Below are 26859 nucleotides of genomic sequence, written 5' to 3'. Positions count from 1 at the left end.
AATCTGCTAAAAATGGAGGCTATCAGAACAGACAAAAAAATGTACTTCACGTTCATTGACCTATTGCAGGCCTTTGACAGTATTGATAGGGAGCTGTTATGGTAAAAAATTTGCGATTGGAAGCGCCCAGATAGCCCCCTCATGGCAATAAAAGATTTGCACACTGATACAGAGATTAAAGTAAGACTGGACCAAAAGGGATCACTATCGGCTCTTATAAAAACTTGCTGAGGCGTTTAACAGGGGTGCCCCCTAGCATCAATACTATTCAACCTGTTTATATCTGATATAGGCAAGGCCTACACAACTGCGAACCCGTTTCCACCGAAGTTAAATGGCAACAAACTAAATTGGATACTCTATGCAGATGATCTGGTCTTGCTGGATTTGACACCAATAGGCCTACAGCGCAAATTAAACATCCGTCAACAGTATGTGAATCAAAATAGTCTATGTGTCAACACAAAAATAAATCTGAAATCCTAGTTCTATAAAATCTGCAGAAGAACAGAGAAGGGAGGAACAAGAAAAAGTTCATATGGAAAATGGGAAATGAAACCATTGAAATAGTAACACAAACTGTATATCGTATATCTAGGCATGTGTGTTAGTGCTAGCATCAATGACACCCCTTGGGTCAAAAGAACCAAGGCAAAATGTAAGCAATTGACGGCTCAAGCTTGCATGCTGAACACAAAATTTGGTAAATTTTCCCTAAGGCCGGTGCTGAACTTTTACAAGCAGAAAGCCGTCCCTGCTCTGATACATGGAGCTGAAAGTGCTCTTGGCTGCTCGGCTGAATTTTGGTCTTCGCTGGAAAATTCCTTGTGGTCTAATGTTTTGTGTCTCCCTAGGGGTGTCCCGACTGTATGTATAAGATACGAGCTTGGTTTACTTTCCATCAATGCAAGAATAATGTGGAACACCATTAATGAGAATAGCAAAATGAGTTAATCTCAGGTGGCCCCTCAATATGAAATGTTGGAAGATACAGTGAGTGGCAACAGCAAAAACATAACAACACTATGGGCTCAGCGTGCAGAAAAAATATTTGCTGACATTGGCTTGGATAACCAGACCTAGCAAAATAATCCAAATAAAGTTAAAACATCATTATGGATCCAAGATTGGATCGACACTGAAGATACCTGGCGTAAACACAGAGCCATGAATTTGGTTCCGACTGAAGCTAAGAAGTACACCACAAACCACCCGTACTTGGAAAAATTTCCTGGAAGAGCCGTAGTTTGATATTTATATTTATCAAATTCCGCTTAAATCAGCTACCAACAAGAAACTCTACACTTTTGGAAAAGAGACGATCAAACATCATTGTCATGCCGACTGTGTCAGGATCCACATGAAACTTTGAAGCACCTCACCTTGTTCTGTCCGGACGTGCTACAAGAACGTAACCTGCATTTGGGCAGATTTTTTATAGCAAGACCTTCCTTGGATGCTGATGACTGGTGCCGCAAACTGTTCTCCGACTCTGCTCGAAAGCTGACGATTGATCTAATTTTCTTCTTAGAAAAAGTAGTAACCAAATTGACAGCTAAAGATTGAACAAAAGAAGCTTTTGCTACTTTCCTTATGTATTTTTTAAATGTTTCTTTCTTTTTTTATTATTTCGCGCTTTACTCTTCATTCATTCTCTTGTGCTTTTACTTAAGTAGCTTATTCTTCTTGGTTTTTCTATATCTGTTCTTAATTTTTTAAAGGTTTGTTACAAATCAATTAAAAAAAGAGGCATTGGCCTTCCATCCGTTCTGTGGTCAGCCTGAAGTCCAACCTGTGTATACACCCCTAGTGGGGATTCATGATTGTTTGTCCAGTGCATGGTTTTGTTCAGTGCATGGTTAGAATACCTTTTTGTTTGGACATTGGTTAATGTGCATTTTGTTCATGTTACATCTTCATGTATTACCTTGACTGTCTCCATTACTGATGCCCTTCCTGCTGTATGTGTTACCCTGCCCCCGTTAGCTAGCAGCGACACACTCAAGGTAGAAGGGGTCCATGTTGTGGCTTTGACACTTTGAGGCACTTGTGCTATTGTGATTGGTTACTGTGTGACATTGTCACTGTTGGGTCCTGTGTTCAAGATATGTTATGCTAGAAGATGGATGTTTCTGTGTACCATTTCATTTTCATGTGTCAGAGTGAGTTATTTCTGATCTACTTCCATTTGTTGAACTGCACTTTGTGACAGTAGTGTTATGTGTTGCCCCTTTATTTGTCACTTTTGACATTGCATGCCATGGCATGGTGTGGCAACCAGGTGACATGAAGTTTGAGTGGGTTTAGGTGACATACCAGGATTTAGATGTGGTGTTTTCCATGGGGTTAGTGGCATACTGCAGCTTCAATGTGTGCCTTTTGTTCACATGGGATTTATTTATTTGCATATTTAAAGCGCTCACACAGCCCGGGGGTATCGAGGCTCTGTTACAGAATTTGTTTTTGTTTTTGTCTTAGTTGCATATTTATAACGTGCTAAAATACCCAGTGGTTTTCTAAGCGTGGACCCAGGGATCGAACCTGTGTTGCTTTCTGTCGTCTTGCTTCCAAGTTGAGCAGGTTGCTACTGAGCTATCCTCCCGGGACTAAGTAGCTAGGGATGCACACAATGTAGCACTTCCAAGGACACAGTCTCAAGGTGGTAAGGTTGTGACAGTTGATTGTCCCTTTGTCATCATTGATTGTCACCTGGAATGTGCCAGGCCTGTGTGCACTCCGCAGGGGTGGGATTTTAGGTGAAAAGTTGCGCCACAAGCTGGGTACGGGCTGTCTCGCCACGTGCCCTTTCCCCTCCCATGCACAGCGGGCATGCATGTGGTTGGGGATGTGGGGGCACCACGATGTCTACCGGTACGCCACGCTGTTGCAACGTTGTGCAACGTTGTGCTGCCACAATGATCCTGCACACTACTGGTGGTGCATATACTAGCTGTCCACCGGAGTGGTCAAGGGAGTGGAAGCGTGACTTTAGCACTCCGAATGTGCGCTCCACTGTGGCCCTAGTTGCAATATGGGATGTGTTGTATCTTTCCTGGGGTGGTGTGGTGGGGTTCCGTATTGGTGTCATCATGTAGCTGCTCAGAGGGTAGGCACTGGTGAGAATGGCTGTCATTAGTTGGCTTTGTCTATTTGTCTGTGTCTAACATGCATGCATGTGCACAGGCATTTATACTCACCAATGAGCCATATGTTGTCATGCCTCCCAGTTTCCAGGTCCCGTTGTAGGGGTGACATTCTGAATATGAAACTATCATGGGTGGATAGTTGGCATATACAGAGGTAATGATTCCCTTGGCATCACATACAACCTGCACGTTGATGGAATGCCAGTGCTTGCGATTCCGATAGATGTGCTCTGTGGCCCTAGGTGGACGTAGGGCCACATGGGTGCAATCAATGGCACCAAGCACTTTGGGGAAGTGTGCCACCCCATACAAGTCCTGGACCACGGCTTGCCTTTCTGCGGGTGTTCTGGGCATGTATGTGTGCCTGCGGACTGAGGGGCGTGCAGTCAAGATTGCCAACACCTGGTGTAGGCAGCGTGACTGCGTGGGCTGTGAAACACTGAAATGACCCAGTGGCCAAAGAATGCAGTACAATGAGCACCTTTTCCAAGGGGCTCAGTGCTTGGGAGCACAGGGTGGGTGATGAGAGCTCATCCTCCCACTCAGTGACCAGGTCTAGGATGATGTGAGGTGGAAACCTATATATGCCATAGAACTGGTCATCAGGCATCCCAAAAAGGCTGGCCCTGGGTTAAAGAATGAGGGGCCTGCCTATCCTCCTCCTGCAGTGTCCCATAATCACTGCTGCAAGGAATGGTACATTCATCGTAGCTGTATACGCGCGTTTGTGTTCACGCATGCTTTTTATGCATTGTTTTAGGTGCGTGGTGATGCCTCCGCCCGCTTTCGCTTGGCGGACGTATTTCTGGAATAGTGTGTCCTTTCCTGCGCCCAGGAGAGCCTTGTTCAATTCCATGAATACGTGTTGTTAGCATGCGTGTGGGCATTGCAAGTACTTTACTGTGGTACTTCCCACGTAACGCCCACATTTACGCGCTTGTTGTTCCCCATTCCATGTGTTCCGCCCCCTTTAAAAGTGTGTGCGATGGATGGTGTGCACCTTCACTGAGCGTCTGGCGCAAGGCGTTTGTGATGTCGCAGTGACGTGTTGGACCCGCGCGGATTCAACGCAGGTCTCAGGTAAGCCAAATGCAATCTGTTCCATGAATCGGAAAATGGGCGCTTGCACGCGTTTTGCACGCTTGCGCCCCGTTTTCGGCACAGATTTATTGCATCAATTGTGTGAAATGTTGGCTTCCATATTTATTACAAACATAATTCCCAAACCTCACTTGTGCTCAAAGCACATTTATCAAATGAACACCCACAGAAACAAACACCCAACATGCAAAGACAAACACATATCAGCAGGGGTATTGCTAGGTCTGGAAAAGACTCGGGCCTGTGCTAATATTGGGACTGTCGGGACTCTGGGCCAGCTAGCCTTTTAGTTGTAGCCCCTGAGCTTCTATCCAGGGCTACAACCTAAAGACTGTTATACTGTTCAGCTGGCCATACACATACGCTGCAGACAGAAGACACGGGAGCCATCCTGCTCTCCAACCTTCCCTTTATTCCTCCGTAACATGACTGCCTTCCCTCTTCCCTTGCCCCTCCCTTTCCTCCCGCTTCCCGCTCTCCTCCCATAGTCTCAAGCTCCCCTCTTAAAGGGGCTCTGTCCTTTTTCCCTTGCAACACCTCCCCCTTGCTTAACATGAGACTTCCCAGGTTACATTTGCTCGATGAGCCGTTGGGGTCTCTTTGTGGTTCGATGGGGCCTGCTTGGTTGCTCGTGGGTCTCCTCTGCACTCTCTCGTTGTGGCGTTTCATGAGTCTACTCTCTCTCTTTTTTCTCCATCTCGATCACCTTCGTTTCCGTTGGTTCATGCTCTTCAAAGTATAACTCGTGGAGGAGGGAGCCATTTGGTGTCCTTTTGCCGTAGTTCCTTGTCGTACTTGTCACTTGTTCTTTGTTCTCTGTCGCTAGGGTGGGATCTGCGCTGTTCGTCTGCCCTTTGGCTTTGTTTGTCTCTCCAGCATCTTGCTCGGGCACGTGGTCCTTCTTGTGGGTTACTTTGAATGACCTATAGTGGACGCTGATGAGTGCGTGCTGTAGTGCTGTCCGGTCACTGAGGCGGCTGTCTCCTCTGGCGGGGCTCGGTATCATGCGGATGGTGTTCGGCACTCTGCATTCTCTTTGGGTTGGGTCACGTTGTGGCCATCCTTTCGGCTCCTCTGTCTGTGCCGTCCTCCATTGGACGCCATGGTCTTGGGGTTCGTCTAGGGGGTATTCTCCTGCCCTTGACTGGTACTGTTGCCTTGTACTGACGTTTTCTGTGACTTCCATTTCCCCCCCCCGTACAATATTTCAAAGGGTACTGGGCGGTTGCAAAGCTCGCAGTCCTCTCGCAGGACGTGTGGCGTTCGTGTGCCAAGTGTTGGTCCGTCCCCTTTGCGGTGGGCAAGCTCAGGGTAGAGGGGGTGTGCCTGCCTGAGACCTCTGGGTGGGCTGATGTTCATGTCCTTGATGTCTTTCCTGATGTCTAGCCGTGCTCTCGGTGTACTCGGGTGTCTTTCCTGGGGTGTGGGTTGGCATGCCGAGCTTGTGGGTGGTCCTGTTCTGCACATTCTCTGAAGGTGACCTTCCTGGCCACAGCGCCAGCATGTTTGTCCAAGGGCTGGGTATGGTTGTCTGTGGGTGTGTTTCCACCCTCGCCCGTGGCCTTGCTCTTTGCTCGGGCTTTCTTGCCAGTGTCTACTCAGTTTCCTCCTTCTCCAGGGTCGAGTGGGCTCAGAGTATTGCGGTTGCTCTTCCGTGAGGGTCGCGATGGCGTCGCGTTCACCTTTCCTTTCAATGGCGGCTGCCTGTGCGTCAACTCTCTCGTATGTTTTTCCCATATTGAGTATTTTTGCTAGGGGTAGGGGCTTTATGAGAAGGTGTTTCCTGAACGTTGACGAGGTGCACCCTTCTATGATCCTTAGTCTTATAGCTTCTTCATCATTGAAGTTGGTGAAGTCACAGTCTCCTATCTTCTGCTGGAGACGTATGACAAACTCTCCAATCGATTCGTGTGGACGCTGCCTGTGTTGGTTGAATGCAATGCGTTCGTAGTCTTTGTTGGATCCTACTATGAGTATGTCGTTTACTGCATCGAGGAGACGTTGGTACGTGGTTTTGTCTGTGGCTGGGATTGTCTTGATGATGTCCTTTACCTCTTTTCCTACCAAGTTCTTGAATATGCTGAGTTTGTTTGGCGGGTTCTGGTTCCCGATTGCGCCTAGAAAGTCTTTGAATTCTTCGACCCATTCCTCCCATCTTGTTCTTTGGTCCTGGTGCGGGATCAAGGCAAATGGGCTGGGTCTTCTCATGACGGCGGCATATGATGTGGGGCACAAGTCTGCTAGGGCTTGCGCACTTGCGTCGGCATCTGCTTGCTCTTGGTCCGCCATGGTGGCCGGTGTTTAGTTTGGTTGTGGAGTCGCTATGCACTTTTGTATGGTCCTTTGGTTTGTATGGGTGGTGCTGCGTTTACTTCCGTTGTTGCCGGTCCTGTCTGGTACAGGTCTTCTCTGCTGCTGGTGCGCATATGTCTGGGCAGCTTTCTAGGTCTGTCTTCTTTTTATTTCCTGTACGGGTCCGTGAGGTGGTGTTTGGCCTGTGTGGGTTTCAGTTTCCTAACCTTCGTATTGCGTTTCGGTGGCTCCCCGGGCCTGTTCAGACGGCTTTTAGCCCTTTCCCGTGGGTGTCTTACTCAGCTGTTGGGTGGTGTTGCAGCCGTGGGCCTTGGCTGCTCAGTGCACTACTGCTGTGTTGGGCTTTCTTCTTGGGTCGACTTGTGTCGTGGGTGCTGGTGGCGAGCCCTCCACTGTGTGGTTTCGCTCAGCTTTGTGCTGTTTGATAAGCTTTGGCGCGGGCCTGTCCTCATTTAAGATGCAGGTGGCTGTGTGTGTCCTGTCCCTTGGGGTTTGGTTCGTGTAGTGACTGTCACGCCTGTGCTGGCAGCCGTTGGTCTCGACCCCTCTTGGGTGCAGTGGCTCCTCGTGGGAGGCGCAGGGTTAATGCTGCTTGATTGTTGGTGCAGCTTGATCCGGCTATTGTTTTCCTATATGTATATATATATTTTTTTTTTGGTATGTTGTCACTTCGTTGGGAGACACGGGGTTTCCCTTTCTTTATTCGTTGGGGTGCCCAGATGAAGTGTCACTTCGCAGGGAGACACGGGGTTAATGCTGCTGGGCCCTGTGTTTTGGCTTTTATTTTCACTGCTTGGGTTTATTATTTTTTTCAATGTCACGTTGTGGGAGACACGGGGTTAATCTTGGTAGGCTAGTGTTTCGTCGCTTTGCAATGTCACGTTGTGGGAGACACGGGGTTCCTTTCACTCCCAGCCCCCGTCCTAGCTCCTTACTTGAGGTGTTGCGACTGCGGCGGTCGGGTGATTCCTTTCTCCTCTGCGGGTGGGCGGAATGGATCAGCTGGGCAGCCGGGTCTGCAGCGCGGTCGTGGGCGTCGCAGACACGGTCTTCTCCTCTCCCTCTCTGGCGTCTCCGCAGTTGCTGGGTCTCCTCCCGCACGGCTCCACTTCGGTCCTCGGCTCCTGCGTAGGGCACACGGGCCCTTCTGGAATGCTGGGCACGTAGCCCTCCAGTAGGGCACACGGGCCTCTGCATAGTTGCAGGGTGCACCGGCCCTCTCAAACTGCTGGGCGCACGGGCCCTTCAGCAGGGCATACGGGCCTCTGCTTTAACACGGACACGGAGGTCCACTTAAACTGCTGGGCACACGGGCCCATCGACAGGGCACACGGGCCCCTGCTCAGGGCACACAGGCCCACACGAACTGCTGGGCGCACGGGCCCGCCAACAGGGCACACGGGCCTCTGCTCAAGGCACGCAGGCCCACACGAACTGCCGGGCACACGGGCCCACCTACAGGGCACACTGGCCCTCTTCAGGGCGCACGGGCCCACCGCTACTGCCAGGCACACGGGCCCACCTACAGGGCACACGGGCCCTCTTCAGGGCGCACAGGCCCACCGCTATTGCCGGGCACACGGGCCCACCTACAGGGCACACGGGCCCTCTTCAGGGCGCACGGGCCCACCGCTACTGCAGGGCACACGGGCCCTTCCTCTGGGCTCACGGGCCCTTCTTCACTGCAGGCACTCAGGCCCTCCGTTACTGCTGGGCGCACGGGCCCCTCTTTTCTGCTGGGCACACGGGCCCTCCATTAATGCTGCAGAGCGTGGGGTCGCATCTGTCGCGTCGCCAGTTGTTATACTGTTCAGCTGGCCATACAGATACGCTGCAGACAGAAGACACGGGAGCTATCCTGCTCTCCAACCTTCCCTTTATTCCTCCGTAACATGACTGCCTTCCCTCTTCCCTTGCCCCTCCCTTTCCTCCCGCTTCCCGCTCTCCTCCCATAGTCTCAAGCTCCCCTCTTAAAGGGGCTCTGTCCTTTTTCCCTTGCAACAAAGACCCAGGACTATAGCTCCCCCAGGAAACACCTCTGCATATGGGACTCAATCACACGATGCACCAGAAATGACCAGAAATTAACAGTGCAATGTTTTACTACAAAAGAAACATATGTCACACTTGAGAAGGAGTCTCCACACAGTACGTGCTTTCAAACCTTTATTTCTGTTCAGACATTAACAGCAGTCCTAGCCTTCAGTCCTCCTCCTTCTCCTTCTCTCTCAACTCCTTCCTTTACAAATCTATACATTCCACGTTCTTACCCACCTTACGTTCTAATATTGGAATCCTCCCTCACACTCTACATTCCCTCTATGACTGCATTGTTTTATCCACATGCATATTTTTTACTTTGGCATAATGATTGCTTAACCTTGGTCATGTTAATATGTAACACATCTCCTCCCCTTTATCACACTTGCATACAATATTCTCAAGAGGAGAACATTCTCCTACAGCTGCCCTCTTGGCACCTTCGCCACTCTTTCTTCATTCCACACTTCTCCATTCTCCAATCTCACTGCATTCCCCAGATCCTCCTTGACCACCATGGCCCTAGAGAACTTTGACATACCTTTCTGCACATTCCGTCCCAGCATCACCTTGATCACCGTACCTACAACCATGGAAACACCCTTCACACAGTTTAACTTGTCATATCTCTCTTTTGCCAATGTCCCTTGCCTTTCCACTGTCCTTTTTATCGCCTCTTCATTCACTCTTACAGGCCTTGACCTGTTCAACCCTCCAGGACACAATCTTCTGTTGGTTTTCGCCACAAACCTTGAAATGTGAATCTTCCTTAGTATCATGTGGAGCTAACCTGTATTGGAACACTCTTTCCATCACTGCGCGTACCCAATCACCACCTCTAACTGCTGCAATCCTCAATGCATCCATTATGGTGCTGTTAAACAGTTATACCACAGCATTTCCCTTAGGATGATATAGAGCAGTTGATGCATGCTAAATCCCATTTTCTTCCAAGAACTCTTCAAATTCATTGGCCACAAACTGTGGGCCATTATCCGGGTTAATCTTTCTCAGAAAACCCTCTTGCCAGAAGGCTGCTTCCATAGACTGAATAGTTTCCCCTCATCACATATTCCTCAGGCCACTTTGACAAAAAATCCACCAGTACCACCATGTAATTACACTGAACTCCTCTCATGGCCAATGGCCCCAAAATAACCACTGCCACTACATTCCAAACCACATCCGGTACTGGTAGCTCACTCATCTGAGAAGTCCTAGTACTCAACACCTTGCCACTGCCACTACACCCCTCACAATTCTTCCAACATCTTCTCTATGTAATTATCCATACAATTCCACCAATAGTCCTCTCTTATCAATGCTTGGTCTTACTCACACCCAAATGTCTTTCACAAGCAATTTCCATTACCCTAGCCTTCATACTTCAGTTACCACTACCCTATGCCTGCTTATCATACACTTTCCTTCCATCCCCAATTCATTCTTCACCCTGCAAAATCCTTTAAGGTCAGGGACGTCGATTCACCAAAATGCCATGGGTGGTGGGAGTGACATCACAGACCTGATGACAGCACAGGAAGTGATGTCACTTGACTTTTGACTCTGAAAAAAAATTAAATACCAAATACTTACTGAAGCAGACAAGAATATTTTAGATACCAACCACATTTATAACAAGGTCTCTACCTTCATAGGCCATGTATGGGGTCATGATATTAAGTGTTAGACCCAATAGTACCATTTTGGCCGAGGCAACATTGGTTCCATCATCAGGTTCACTATTGGAACATTTGAATATATCTTTAAGCAATAATTATGACAAAGTATTGAGTAATTTTGGGCAGTGCAGTCAGGGCGTCCATCTTCTTGCTGCCAGGAAGGCCATTAAGTTCCCACGCATCCCGGGAACATGAACCAAGAAGCAGGTGAAGGTGTCCATCAAACATCTTTCCAATCCTGGCTCTTGACATTCACAGTGGAGTCAGAACATCACCATCTCGCTGCCGACTGCCAGTTTACTATGCGGGAGCACAGGATCACCAACTACAAACATTTGAGCCTGGAGCACCCAGCATGCATGCCCAATGGGCCATGCAAGGCAGGGAAGACACGTGCCATGTGCGGCATGACCATTGGGCATGCGTGTCTGAAGTACTGCAAGCCTACAGTACCAAATCCAGCTCAAGAGTGCATCTGACGTTGCTTGCTTCAGCTGAGTGAGCACCCAGTGTGTTCACTGGACTGGCTTGCTTGGCTCCTCCATAATGGGTGCATGGTTGGCCCCTGGTTATTCCTCAGGAAGTACATCTATGCCCATCAACACTGTCTGTGCCCATCAAAAGTGTAAAAGGACTTGCCCTACTCTTAAAATCTTGGGCATATTGATGTTGCATTCTACCAAAATATCCCTAAAAAATATTGGTTTTAAAAAGACGAGTTTACAGTACAGGTGGCCCAATTCCCAGGAACGTCTTTCATCCAACTCTCTGGACATGCCGACACACACAACTCTTTCAAGACACTTGCACCCACATCTCTCTGAAGGTCCTGCCACCCACAGTTCCTAGAGGATCCTAGTACACACAGATCTTCAGAATCATAATATTTTGCTTATCATTTTTCTATTCAAATTTGTCAGAATGGTTTATGGTGTGTTATGTGTGTGCTTTTCAATCTATACAAAACAGAGTATTTGTGAAAGCAACCTAGTAACATAACACTACCAAATTCTGTAGACTTAAGATATGTGGTCAAGTGCCTAAACTGAGGACTTGATGCATATCCCAGCGTCATGACTCAATTTAAGTGTGTAATCTGGGGAAAATAATTTAATCTTCACTGTGCCTTATCTGCCCAAATTAGAACCCTCCAGAAGTGATTTGGTTCATACTGTTCACTAGTATTTAAAAAAGCTTCACTCTTGGTATTGCTCCATACATACTGTAATTATAAATATCATATTAATTAATATTTCAAAACGCAAAGTTATGTTTCTTGCAGCAGCTGCTTGTAACTTCCCATCATGCCCTTGGATATCAAAGACAAATTGTGCAACATAGAATTTCGAGCACAAAGAAAGCAATATTCAGGCATCACAACACTTGGGAGTAGCAGTATGGGCAAGGATGCTATTATTGCACAATGTTGTGTGCTCTAGCAGGACATGAACCAAGCTGAGGTCAAACCAACTAGAGCCTCTCTGCTGAACTTGAGCCCCTGCAGACAGAATGGTTGCTGGCACCAGCTACGAACGATATGGGAGGGCAGCCTACAGAAACGATGGGTGGGGGATGCTAGGCAGTGGGATGGCCTAAATAGACTGCTGTGCAAAGGGGGCAACAGCTCGATGCTAGATGAGCAGAGGCGCAGCCCCTGTACAGAAGATAGCAGAGTAGGTTGGAAGGAACAGCTTGCACTGTGAGTGGGAGGAAGTTCACAGAGGGCATCGACATAGCATGGAAAAGTGGCATTGCCATCAGTTGTGAGTGGTACAAGACAGTCTATAGACACTATGCACAATGCAAAAGATTTAATTAGAACTACGTTCTGGAGCCTCAAGAGGAGATTTACCTTTGACCCTGGAGCGAGGTATGCATAAGCAGGCGGACTGTCATAACATGAGCTAAATACCTAAATAGCACCCATCCTATATCAACAAAACTAGGTTTAAGGAAGTTTATTGAACTATTGACGACACCAGAGAAACAGTGATTTCATACAAACGTACAAAATGTGAAAAAACTGAGCAAAACAGTGAGATAGCTGAAAAAAACGAAACACCTCAGAACAAATTGTTATCCTAGCGATCAGCACTAATCAAATGTGAAGTTAGAGCCATTAGACGATTTGGTTCAAGCAGCTGTACAGATGACTCGGGAAACGGCCCCATCTAATGTATCCTTGCCCTCACTGGCTGATAGTTTGCCAGAAATTAATTCTGGAAAACAAAAGAGTAATATGGAGGATGAAAGGCCAACCCTTCAATCTTGGCAAAATATGACTAAATGTCTTACTTTAGAAAAACGTAGAAATGAAATAGTAAAATCCCTGAAGCTATCTGCAAGTTTACAGAACCCTGACAGCAGATCTATGGACACGCTATCAAGTAACATCTTTCGTGAGTCGAAAAACGCAGTAAGCCCTCCCCCTAGATTGTGGTCGACTAAACCAGAATGACAGAAAATCATTCAAAACATAGATAAGCTGAAAACCTTAATAAAAATCCAAAAGAATTGCCACTCATTAATACTACAATGCAGACCTACAGCATACCCTCAATAGTTGAAGTTGAATTCGTCCAGGACACCAATTTGAGCATAGTGACGTTATGGATACAATCAGGAGTAATTATGAACAAAGTGTGGTTAGTGATAGATGAATTGTATGTACTCGGTTTTATACTGTCTCAGGATCAGATCCACAGCAATTGCTCGCAGACAGAGAATTCGATTTTAACCGACAACATAAAGCATCATGTTCTGGAAATCCCCTATCGATATAGGATGGGATTACGGACCTTAATCTGAGAGTCACCTGCACTAAGGGAGAACGCCAGGCTAATTATAGTCAGCCCCCTGAAGGGTATGCAAACGCCATACTGAGGATTACCTGCACCCAAGGAGCCTTTAAAGAAGTATGACAAGTCAATCAAATAGCAGGTCAACCATGCATAGGTAGAGCAATAACCACACAGAGGAATATCTTAAGGAATATTAATAATACCTAAAAACCCTTTTAAACCTCACAAACATTGTACAAATTGGCATGCTGGAACACGAGGGGGTTTAAGCACCTATCATTTAACAAAACAGATACCTTTAAATATTTCTACATCATAACGCTCCAGGGAACATGCTTTCTTAAACCCCTTGTATTGGAAGGCCATGCCCTAGCCCTCCGGCCAGCAACTAGAGGGTCTTTGGGTAGGCCCTCAGCAGGTCTCTTGGTGGTGGTGAAAACTAACAGGGGGTTTTCTCTAGAACCATGGACTTCTCCAAATTCTTGCAAACAGCTTGTCAAGATAAAATCTGCTAATGGGATCATTGCAATACTAAACATGTATTGGAGCCATGTAGGAATATCGGATAACTCTTTCTTGTTGGGAGTAATTCAGATGCTTGATCTGATTAATTAGGAAGTAAAAATTACTGAGGTGATTATAGCATGAGATCTAAATATTAAGTGCCTATTACCCAAAGAATTAGACACCACAGATACCTCAACAAGATAGGTAGCACTAATGCAAAAGAGACCATTTTCCATGGTTAATGGAACATTAAAGAGTGATATACCACCTAGACCCACGTGGAGGTGTGGTAGATCTGCTTCAACCATTGGTTATGTCTTTGCCCAAAGGAAAATGCTCAATTTAATAAATCATTTTGAAGCAATTGAATAGATGCAAAGTGACCACGGCCTGCTATCAGTAACCTGGAACCAGGCCGAAACCCATGAGAAGATTGTTATTATACAACTAAGCTACTGCTAACAGGAGGAGGAATAGATGTAGGTGGTCAAATGAATCCCTAGAATTTTTCCACACTTACCTCTCCTGAATTTGGTTGAAAGAGAAGGCAAATATCTAGCGATTATGAGTCTATTTAAAATTCAAACATCCTCAACTCCTAAGTTATGCTATAAACATAAATATTCTTTTGACCAGACTGTACAGATAGAGAAGGCACAGATGCGAAAAGACATCAAAGCAGCGCCCCAACTAGACTTAGCCTTGAGGCTACCTGTGATCCAGAAACTTAAGATAAAATATCGAAACTGGTGTAAGTCCCATCGTGCACAGTCTTTGCAGCAAGATGAAAAACGAAGGCTGTAGCATCTAAGAATACTGGACACATTTTTGTGATACTTAACAGCGCTATTCATGACAAACAACTGCCATTTCAGATTAATACTGTGCAAGAAGTGACCTGGATTCAATATTATAAAGAGGTTTATGGCCTTCAAGAGCAACAACAGAATTTAGATCCTAAACCCTGGAAGTCTGGGGTGCAATTTATTTGATAAGGTTGATATTTTGTTGCTAAGAGCTAAGTTAAGTGGGTCTAGAGCCGCATGTCCAGATGGACTCACAAACGTAATGTTAAAGGCACATCTCAAAGCCTGGGCTTAAATCTTGCTCGGCCTCTTTAAAGATATATGACACACAAAGCAGATACCACCTACCTGGAACAAATCAACAACAATCCTGATTTTTGAAAATGGTGACCGAGACCTCCCCCAGAATTATCGGTCTATTATGGTATTGGATGTACCCGGTAAAATGTTTGCGCAACTTTTGCTGAGGGACTTTAAATTCTGGGTAAATACTATGCAGCTGACTGACAACTTTCAAACAGGGTTTATAGCGGGCCTTGGCACTTCATTAAATCTTTTAGCATTATCTTTAATGAAGCCTCAAGGCCTCCTAACAGGGCAAGCTATTTATATGGCCTTTAAAGATTTTAGATCTGCATTCGACTCTATTTCTAGAGAATTATTGTTTGCGAAACTAGAAGAAGAAAACTGCCACCATTATATTCAAGCAATAATAACACTATTTTACAGTAACACTTCTGTGCAAATTTGTTTAACTCAAGATGGCCAATTCTCTCAACCGATCAAGGGGGCTGCAACAGGGCTGTATTTTCGGTGCAACTCTTTTTAACTTTTTTATAGCAGTTATCGGCAAATATTTTTTTTAATGTGCTATCTGATTCACCTAAATTAGGTTCAGTTACGTTACCTTGGCTTTTATATGCCAATGATTTAGTTTCAAGTTCTAAAACGCCAATAGGTCTGCAAAACTTGCTAACTACCCTAGAATTGTATGCAAAAGAAATCTTTTTTGAAAAAACTAAAGTGGTGATTTTTAATCCAAATAAACCTATAAAGAAAATAAGAGTCTCATTAAAAGGGATGATAAACAACAGCCATGTTGCCCTACTTGATGAGTATCGCTATTTTGGGCTTAACACAAATAATAGTCCGGTTGGCCTTCCTTATCACTTTGACCTAAAGAAGAAAATGCAGACTGCTGTATCACAGGCCAGATTGATACTCCAGAAATATGGTAAACCTATGTATAAACCTCTAATAATGTATTATAGGCAGAAAATAGTGCCGATTGTGATGTATGGGGATTAGACCAGATTGTATCAAGGAGTGTTATATTGGAAAAGACCCGAAGGGTTATTTTGTAAGAAATTGCTAATGTTACAATCTAGCCAACCAATAGCGATTGTAAGATATGAGCTGGGGTTGCTGTCTTTGAATTTTATTGTTGTGTGGAAAATGTTAACTTTGTATAGAAAATGTCTCATTGCTCCAGGCTCAAAGTCCCTTGTGTCTGCTATAGCCACAATGCTGAGCTCCCCTGCAGATAACTCACTGAAACCCTGGATGCTTCATGCAACCCACTACATGGCAGCCGCAGACATATCATCTGATATGCTGATAAATAATCCAATGAAGGCTAAAACCAAATTGTGGTGTTATGATTGGCAGGTGACATGGGAATCCTGCCAAAGGTATTAAAGTTTCCAATTGGCAGTTTCTATAGAATTTTAACAGCTGAAAATGTATGGACTAGAATTTACAAGGGTGAGTGCATCAAAGTGACTTTAGCAGCAATGAAATTCCTGGAATTGCCCTTTTTAGGCTTAGAAACTCAATGACCTAATTGCTATGTTCAAAATGACAAATGTATATTGGTAAATTGCTCACTTTGTAGGAATTGTAACATAATTGATAACATGTATTATAAACTATTTTATGTGTATCTATGTATGCCCTTATATGTATGATTGTTTTAAGGATTCATTAAAAGGTTGTATTATGCAACCAAATCAATTAAATAAATAAAAATAAAATTATCTAAAACAGGGAGTTTACAACGAACATCAACAGACGTACGCTGATTCTCAGGGATTTCCACAAAAAATACAATTACATACTTCTATATGCATCAGAATGACGTAATGCTACGTGGCAATAGTCAAAAACCTATCAAGGTTTGGGATTGGTTAAAGGACATATCTAGATATAAAATCACATAGGAGCTAGGTTTGTTATTGGTTGTCCAATATCAGGTGGACAACTCATGACTACCTCTTCACACTTGTCATTTCAGAAAAATCAGTTATACAGTGTTTTATTGGTTTCTCAAGCTATAAAGGCCTTCGTTATACGGACTAATACAATTGGTTTGGCACGCTTGTGCCATGTCTGGAACATTTGGTTCAATTAGCAGCACGTAAGCCAAGACATAGGTGCAAGTACATAGGACATGAGACTGCCCTACCACCCAATTAGCCCAACATTTCTCATAACTCATGCCTTCTGCCATGAAATTCTCTTTGTATTTGGCCTTACAGAGTATTCTTGTCCTGGGAATGTGACAGGAGTGAGGGCACTCGCTATCGTGTCTCTAACTCCAAGTTCAAGCCCTATTTCCATCCTCGACTCACGTGACAGGAGACCACGATTCTGTTAATTCTGCAAGATTTTAACTGTTTTAGATGAATTAGGACTTGGCACCCTTTGTGTCCTTTCTTGCACCTTAATGTGAGAGGGTTCATCCTCTGCACACATGCTCCTCTTCAGCGTAGATAGCTGTCTCGACTTCTCAGTTCATGACTTCAGGCCAGACAGCCTCCCAACGCAGCTCCAACAACCTGCTATTCTACTGCCACAGAGCCTTCCATTCTTTCTTCATAATTATATGGCTTTTTATTTCATGATACCAATGTCCAGTTTCTGTACAATAGCGGCTCTGCCTGCATTTTATTCACTATTTATAGCTAGCCTATATGATGACTTGCTCGATCTTGCATTTCATCATATATACATTCTTTACACTTATGATTTCTGCAGCACTTTTTTACTGTGTAATGTTCTTCTTTTAAACTTTGAGGTTCATTTGATTCTTTACTTTGTGATTTCTCCTCTAGGATACATACATTGTCTTCATTCAGTATTTCAGGACGTTGTGCACACTTTCTAATGATGTCATCAGTCGGTTTTCTTAGCTCTTTCTCATATTCCTTCAGGGAGTTCCTCCTGCAGGCTATCATCTACTCGGGGGTTCATTCGATATGGTTGTCTCAATGGATACCGTCTTCCAAATACTCGCTGCGGTATTGATACAGTAGCTAGTGTCAGAGAGGGCACATTCTCATGTCTCCAATACAGAAGAGGTAGGGGGTAGGATCTCCTACGGATGTGTATGTCTGCTGCTCTACAGAACCATGATATGATATGCAATGATAAGGCATTTATAACGCGCCTATACACAAGTGTTTCAAGTCGCGACCATGATCGCTTGACTGTTGTTCTGACCCTTATGGAAAAGTATAGGGTCCTAAGGGATGTTGATCCTTACTCTGATGGGGTCCCCAACTCGTTTCAGTTGGTCTGAATTCCACCTCTGACACCACATGCGTCATGTGAAACCATGGTGTCAACAGTAAGACGACACAAGTGATCACAGTTCAAGGGTGTTTTATTGAAGTTCAAAAAGAGTTGGAAAGCGCCTATCTAATCCAAAATCTAAAGATGGGAGCAAGCTAAAACCATCACATAATAATAACGCAGTCCTAGTGGTGCTTGTCAAACTAAAAGGGCCTATACTAATAAACATATTGCCAACCCTTACTTCTAAATACAAATAGTGTGGGAAACAATGTTATGCAAAAGAAAAGTGTTCAGGAAATGATATGTCAGGATATTTGAGCCGTTGGCTTCCCTTCCCCACGTTTGCAGCATGGGACAAGGTGGCACACTCGAGCTTTGCACACGCTCTGGCTTGTCTAGCACAAAGATGCAGTTCAAACCTCGACATCAAGGTCTTGTGTGCCAAAGTCTCTTTTGACATTCAAAGGGCCTCATCATGAGTTGGGCTGTATCCCGGCTGTAATACCGTCCAACTGTAATAGCCTTAGCACACAGCGGTCCGGCAGTATTACCGCCAAATCACGAGTTGGGGGTTAACGGTAAATCCCCATTCCCCATTGGGTCCATTAGATTCAATGGGGCATTTTCAGTGCTAATACTGTGAGCTAATACAGCCGGCAGTAATACCGCCGAAAGCAGGGTGCTAAATGGGATTTTCATCTCCAGAAAATAAACTGGAGGAAAGACAGTCCATTTAGCGCCCAACTCGTGATAAGGCCAGCCCTTAAATGTGGCAGTATTACAGTTACTGCTGCTTTTAAGGGCTGCAGACCAACTCGTGATGAGGCCCAAAGTCTCTTATTTCAGAGGGCCTAATGCAACACAACAAACATCAAAGTTCCTTTCTTCCCAGGATTTCGACACAACAAAATATCAAAGTTCCTTTCTTCTCAGGATTTCACACTTCCACTTCTTGGGTTATTTACTCTTCACCCCGGCTCCCCCTCCGCCGGGCTCACACCCACTTTAACACAAAACCTTCAATTGGTCTCCCTCCACCAGGCTCGGACCAAATGTATCTACTTTTCCAAACTTTCTTTACTTCTTTCACTTTTGACACTTCTCGGCTGGATACCTTACAGCGACCTTCGATTGAGCACCCACGTCGTGCCGGACCACTCTGTCAAAGGTATCGTATTTGGCTTTTAAAGTTCAATCACTCATCAGCAGTTCAACTTTACTCAGGCTTCCCTCAGTCGGGCTTGAGTCTGTTTTGGTTTCAACAATTCATTTTAGACACCTTGCATCACAACTCCCCTTTCTCTTTCTCTGTCATTGTTTTCTGGAACTACAGGTTCCAAAATGTAACAGTCACTTGTTATGATAATTACTTGAAATGTCACAAACCAGGCTCTCTCCCATTGTACACAAGAACTCACTGGTTGTCTTGGCCGTGCTTCTTAACAATCTTTGTCTTTGCCTTAGGTCGGCCTCCAGTGCCAGCCTTGCTCCTCCCCAACTATGTCGTTCACCCGGGAGGAAACCGGGCAGCCTCCCGGCACCTGTGGCAGGAGGACACAAACAGTTCATGTAGCCTGCAAGGGGTTAGAAGCCTTCACTCTCCGTGTCCACCTCTTCTGCCTAGCAGACCTTGCCGGGAGCTCCTGCTCCACACCCATCCCTCCATCAGTCAGTCCTGGGCTGAAAAGGATCTGGGGTTCTGCTCTCTGCTCTGTGGCTCTGCTTCATGTTTCGCCTTCTTCTCCGGGCTTGCAGACTGCCAAAACTTAGGGATCCTCTGCTGGTCTCAGCCGTGTAGCCTCCCTGTACCAGTGCTGGGTCTGGTCCACTGCTTTCTCCCAGTGCTTGGCTTCAGGTAGGGATCCTCTAACGGACTCAGCCTTGCAGCCTCCCTCCTGGTGTCCCCAGAGCAAATGACCCTTCTTGCTCAGCAGCCTTCCTTTATACACCTGGAAGATGTTAACAGGCTGCAGGTTTTGGGTCAGGGTTGGATCTGCCTGACCGTACCTGACTCCATTAGTGGAACAGCCTACTGACAAGGTATGATCATCTGTTTTCTGTTTCCTAAGAGTTTTTTCCTTGAAAATCCTTATACTCTAAGTCCCTCTCTTCTTCGTCTCAGTCCTTGGGTGTTTCAATAGGGGAATAGGATTATGGGAGTTGAAGGTTTTCCTGAAGATCATGAAAAAAACCATGTAGGTTTTCGTCAGGATGAAGGGGGTAAAAATATGGTGATGGGTGAATGGATTTTCGATTGGGTTTTAATTTCCCTGGTCGTTTTGAGGCGATGTCGGGTAGGGGTGTATCGGAACGGGAGGAATACCATGTCACACCCAAGGGTGTGTCTCCCATAGTCCCCAAGTGCTCCTCCCTCGCTCATCCATCCCCAGGGTTGGGATCCAAGAGTGATGGCCCTCCCCTGGCCACTTGAACAAAGGATCCCCGGAAATAGACTGGGAGAAACGCCTCAGTTCAGCAATGATACATGATGCATTTCCATTACAAAACTGGCCAACCATGGGAAGTTTTGCACACCATTAATGGTAGTAGCTACAGCACAATTGAGGATGGTGGAAGCGTTTGTTAAGCCAAAGGACTTCACGTTGTATTCAAAATGTCCAAATGGGGTCCAAAACACTATCTTGCACTAGTATCTTACTCAATCCGAACCAACTGGCAAGCTTATCATAAATCCAGCTTTGTGAATAACACAGCTCCTTGCAGGGCCTCAAGGATGTCAGAAACCAAATGGAATAGATATTTACCATAAAACATCACTCTATTTGAGCCGTGATAATCCGAGCAAGGACATTTCCATTGTATCATTTTGGGTCCAAAAGACAAGGAATTCCCCCGTAGGCGACTTAGTCAGCAGTCAAACCATTTTCATATTGGCCTGGATAGAAGACTGGAGCACTGCCTTCTCATGAACATATGAACGAAACAAACCATCGCATCAGGAAGCAAGTCAATTGAACAGTCACAGGAAGGGTGTGGTGGAAGTTCCTTCTCTTCTGGGTTGTGGAGAACATCAGCAAAATCCATGTACTTTTCCAGCACCAAATTCAGGGATGATATCATGATGGTCAATACTTATTGCAGGGATATGTTTTGTGTAGTATTGTATATTGCACTCTGGAGAAAGTGGTTATTGCAGTATTCGCAACCTAGAAATAATGTTCACGCAGCCTAATAAATGCCAGGATTATGCGTCATAGCCATTGTAGGCCATGTATCAGAGGGAAATTGGGAGGGAAATTGGGAAATACTCCTGAGGTCAAAGGGCAAGGTTTATGAATGCTGCCAATACCCAGACAGAGAGTCAGGTATGTTCTGTTACCTTGCTAGAGACTGATGGCTGACCAACCACCCCATTGTATAGGTTGCACAGTGGTTTCTTGCAGTCTGGGATGCTTCATCTGTCCTCCCACTCGTTGTTCATAGAGAAACAGGCTGAACCAGAGCCCACTAGAGCAGTTGCAGACATCATGTGATCGTCCTTCTAGAAAAGACGAACCAGAATCACAAAGAAATCAATACTGGAGGTCTTACATACAGTCAGTGTAATGGATATGTACATGTTACTTTTCTCTTGTATGTTTTATTCTCGAAATGATAAATAAAATTATTACACATTTAAAAAAAAAAAAAAATTTAAAACTGATGGAGACCATGGAAACTGTCCCATGCCATGGTTCCTTCTAGAGTCCGAAGAGTTTGTTTCCTGGTTTCCGCTTTGGGGCAACAGGACACTCACACGCTTGCTTTGGTGGGTCAGAAGAAGGAGTCTGACACTCTGAGGACTTTCTGTGCTCTCTTTATTAAAATTAAGGAATAAGACCAATTGCTCTCTTTGGCTAAAGGGAATACCCTACCTATCTAAAGAAACTAAAGCCGCTCGTCAGATGTCGGATCACATAGATAATGATTCCTCCGGTGGTCTCCCGTTATTCGCAGTTCCCACTGAACCTCTCGTTATGCTGGGAATGGTTGCAGGGCTCGGCTCTCGCTCAGGTACTGCTTCTCACTCGCTTCTCTGATTTTTGGTTTCCTCGTCGGACATCTGCCAATGCTGGTGCTTGGAAGGCATTCAAACTTCCCATTGCAGTAGTCTTGTGCTGTTCTTCTGGCATCATGCCCACCACTCTGCATGTGTGGTCATTCACTACCAGGTACCTATTCCTTTATTTCCTGTTCGTACGGCTTCCTCTGCGGTCCTACACACTGGGGGTACGGCATCTCACATTCTGCTGCTCTGGTCCTTTGACACCTGCAGACTCCGCGATCTGCTTGGGTTCCCCCTCCACAAGGCGTGATGAGGTCAGGGGGTTTACTGTGCACATAGCACTCTCCATCTGCTCTGACTCTGCACAGTTAAATACACGTCTCTGTTTAAAGAGACATTTTCCTTATTTTCTCCACATGGATTTCTTTTTACATTGCCATACAGATTTCTGGGACGCACTATTGATTAAAACAATGATGGACATAGATTCTGGTTTGTAATCCACAAGGATGTGGCACTAATATGAATGAATATGTAACAATCGTGATGTAGCATTTCTCGAAAATGAAATCTGATAAATGTTTTTTTTCTCCTTTTTTCAATTTCTTTATCCTTTAATAATCCCTCCCATGCCAACCCTCTTTGTGCCTCTGTCAACTCTGACAATATATTGTTTAATGCGATTTGTATAATCATTTAATGCTTATTTGTGTTTCTGAACATATATTTTGGATGGACTACTAACTATATGCATGTATTAATGTTTCATTTTAAGTTAAGCAGTGACATAAACTGTAACACTTAGCCCAGCCTAGAGGAAAAACAGTATTGTTCGAAACACGTTTCCGCACAATGGGCACGTGCTAATTGGCACTTTCAATGAGGAGCAAATTGAATAAGTAAGTCATTTGAGAACTAACTAATCATTGCCTGCTGTTTGAAATTACATTATGGGATCTATGACCCATCTGATTCAATAGGACATGCGCCAAACAGAGGTGCCAGCCCACCTATTCAATATCAGTATTAGTTAACTCTTTACTTTGCCTGAATTAACTATCTGCATTGGTCTCACAATAAAACATATCAGTCCTATCAGGGCAGATGTGGGGGGGGATGTAATGCCTGAAAAGGGGTTGAAGGACTTTCAATTGAGTTATACTGTGTCTCCTGAAGCTGATCGCCCCTTGTCCTATAAGGGGTTTCCCTTCCCAGGTGATCCTCCTGCCGTGTACCACCCCAGGGGGATTATTGTACTGTGGACTGTGATGAATCCGATGCTATCATCACTCCTTTCCTGGCGGTAACCTCCTCCCATGTGGCCAGGGGAAGGCAGCTGGTACCTGATCCTGACCCTGGCGGCGGTTATATGAGGGAGGATCACATGAGGGGTAGACAACCTCTGGGAGATGGTTGTTGTATCATCTGACGAGACATGGTATCCCCCTTCCCTTTCTGAAAATACATCTCCAACTCCCAATACCCTAATAGCCTATTGTAATCCCTCCCCTCTTCCACCTATGGATGGTAGTGTAAATCTGTTATTACCTTCCAACTCTTAGAATCCAATTGGCCTTGTAAAATTGACAAAGACACTTTTCCCAGCCCTACATACTCTTTCTCTAAACCTAGGTTGCCTTTAAAACCCATTGCCAACATTCACACACTGTTTTTAAAAGGGGGGTACTATTACCACAATCCCCACAACACTGGGATGAAGAAGAGGAGTGGAGTAATGCAGAGCATGGGAATCCACAAGCACAGGCAGCGCTTGCCCTAGTGGCAGCAAGAGCACGCCTGTGCCCGGGAACTTTAAATCGAAGCAAGAACCAAAGAGAGCCAGCTGGCAGGAGCGGGTTGCTCCTTTCTGTGCGAGAAGACTGTGGAGCCAACCGGCTCATAGTCCTGAGGGGAGAAATCTGCTGGAAGCAGGTGACGCATGGCAGTAATGCCAGAAGAAAGCAGAGAGCCCCTGGGTGTTTGCCGGTGTCAGAGAACAGCACTTTGCTCACTGAAATCCTATGCTAAGCAGAGGAGCACAGCAGAAGCCTCAAGAAGCAGGAAACCGGTGGAAGAACTGTCGCAATGCGAAGTCAGCAGGAGACTGTCACCGGCAGACCGTTGAAACAACAGCAATCACCATCAAGAACCAGTGAGTCCACGAAGGGACAGAGGGAACACTGGCGAGTGTCGGCGACTAAGCCAAAGTTAAATAAATATAAGTTGTGAAGCCAAAAGATAAAAGGAACGGTTTGTAAAACCGGATAGAGGAAGACGGAAAGGGTAGTTTCCAAAAAAGAGAGACTTTTCAAGTTTGTCCATGTGTGTTACGGATGTATGAAAGAGAGACTGTAAGGCCAATCTAAAAGAAACCAAGTATTTTAGCCAAGAAGGCTAGCAGACAAATGCATTAAAGGTGGGAGAGTGAACAGCAGCTCACCCCCCAAAAGCCCTGCCAGGAGACTATACCAGGCAGCTATAAGTTTGTGCATTCAAGAGAAACTCTGGCAGGAGAGTATTCCAGGCCATTTACAAGTGCAGGATTACAGAAAGCCCTGGTAGGAGAGAACTCCAGGCCATTACAAGTGAATCCAGAAAGCCTGGCAGGAGTGTATACAAGGCTGTTGCAAGAGTGTAAAGGAAGTCCTGATAGGGAAAATACCAGGCATGTTCAAAGTGAACAATATACAAGAATTAGCCAATAGGCTGTGTTGATCTAAAGAGACAGGAAAACCAAAAATCCTGTCAGGAGAGTGCACCAGGTATTCCGACCACACATAAAACAAAGAGTCAGCAGCTTAAAGATAACTTTTGTTGTTGATCCAAGGGAACTTCAAGAACTGTTATTTATAACACAAGAGAGCGACAAAGAATCCTGTGGAAGGGAAGAACCCTCTAAAGCAGGGAAATCTATCCTTGAGAATCTTCTTTTTATGGAAATTACACATCGTGTGTTTCTTTTGAACATTTACCAAACACTCAAGGCCAAAGACATTATCCTTTTTACTTTAGAATTCATTTGTTTAGAATGTAAGGATCAGAATAGTACTTTGGACACAGGACGGTTTTCTTTTGGACATTCTGACAGTGACAAATCTTTAGTTTTGGGTTCAGGTAGGGAAACTCTGCTAGTGCAGGGACAGAGAGGACTTTTCCCAACCCCTTTTGCGTTCTAATAAAGGTCTTTATCCAAACTCATGTCTAATTTGTGTCCAAGTTTCATCTCTGACTCCTCACAGAATGCGCCGCCCTATCCCCTGGGAAAGTTCTCCTCTAGAGGAGAAGAGAGGATATCATCAGATTCATCACAATGCGATTCGGCACAATGCATAATGAAAGTGTGCTACAGTGGATTATTTCTTCTGGTCATAATTGGGTCTTATGTTGACCCAATTTGTCCGGGTTCCGATGCATCCGGTACAGTATGTGATAAAGCCATACGATAATCATTCCACTTTAGATGGTGTTCTCGCAGCCGATAGCCTCATTCTAGTACCATTTTCATTGTAAGTGACAGGTCTGTACGACCAGGCTAAATCATCCTTCATGTTTTCATGATGGGTGCTACAGCAGTGCCAAAACATGCTGCTGCTGCCCATCCACTTTCATTCTAGATTAGTTCAAACTGAGGTTCCAGATTACCCTGCTCAAAATCGAAAAGATGCTGGTGTGTGAAATAGGTACATTCCGGTCAAAAAGTATCTTCTATTGCTGCTGCAAAAGCATTGTATTAATCAAGGAGTGTGTTGATCGACGTGACCAGTGGAGTAGTCAATGCCAGGGCACTGCCACTCGTGTTACTAATGGTTCAATGTAGTTTCAGCAACCACACTTGATTTGACCAGGTTTTGGCTGACTCTTGTAGGTCGTATTTTTTTTTCATTTTATATCTATGCCACTCCATGCTTCCTTCATGACCAAGCAGTGGTAGAGGGTCAAATTGTTTGGGCTGGTCGCTTGTGTGCTTTGCATGTCCACCATCTGACAAAGTTCCAGGACTGCAGTGATAAGAACTCTTATCCAAGTGGACCCTCCTTCCTTTCTTCATCCATGTGGGAGGCAGGTGCCCCTTCCTCGACACCACTGAGAGGATTTTCACCATGCACCATGGCTAGGTTGAGTGGGACCTTTCACCTCCACACTAACGGCCAACGCTGCCATCTGTACCAATGGTAAATTATGACAATAAACGTCCTGTATCCCCAGGGTTTGGTTTCCACCTACTCAGTCATCTTCCACACCACACTTCTCACTCAGTACGTTTTGGCTCATCAACTTTTGAGTGCCAGTTTCTGCTAGTCTCCCTCTCAGTGCTGCAAAACCCCTCTCTGTCAGAGGTTCTCCAAAAACAGCTCCTATTCCTCATTCACAGTCCTATCTTCTCTCACTGTGACTATGTTTGCAAGCTTTCTCTGTCTTTCTCAAGGTTCGTGCTCCTGGCAGCTTCTCTGCACTTCTCCTGATATGGAACTCCTCTCTGGAAGTGGCAGCTTGTGATTTAAGCAGTCTCGTCTGCGTTCTTCCCATCAGCATCTCAGTTTAGTGATGTAGTCTGGCTCCTAGACTTCTGATCTTCTTTCCTTCAAGAACACCTACCTACCCTTTGTGATCCATACGACTCCCCTCATGGGGTAATGGGGTCATGTGGTCACGACAATGGATTAATTACTCCTTTCCTTTAAAAAAAATGGTAACGACAGACTGTTGTCGTGAATTAATACAGTGGCATAAAAGTCAGCATTTGTGTCTTGGGAAAGAAACCTTACCCACCCTTTCCAATTTTTGAAAGTGTACGGCAATCAGACATTCAAGGATTAGAGAGGAAGAACATCCTGTAGCTTGAGAACGTTTTTCTATTTAAGAGGTTTGTTATGTATATTA

The 26859-nt window shown here is 45.2% G+C and overlaps 1 protein-coding gene across 3 annotated transcripts in view; it reads right to left on the bottom strand.

Annotated features, from left to right (window-relative positions):
* The window catches only part of FGL1 (fibrinogen like 1), a 533869-nt gene that overhangs the window by 397735 nt on the left and 109275 nt on the right, over positions 1 to 26859 (bottom strand). The window lies entirely within an intron of this gene.

Source organism: Ambystoma mexicanum, chromosome 6q, assembly GCF_040938575.1.
Source record: "Ambystoma mexicanum isolate Mex_15411 chromosome 6q, UKY_AmexF1_1, whole genome shotgun sequence".
NCBI lineage: Eukaryota > Metazoa > Chordata > Amphibia > Caudata > Ambystomatidae > Ambystoma > Ambystoma mexicanum.
This window is presented reverse-complemented; position numbering and strand designations above follow the sequence as displayed.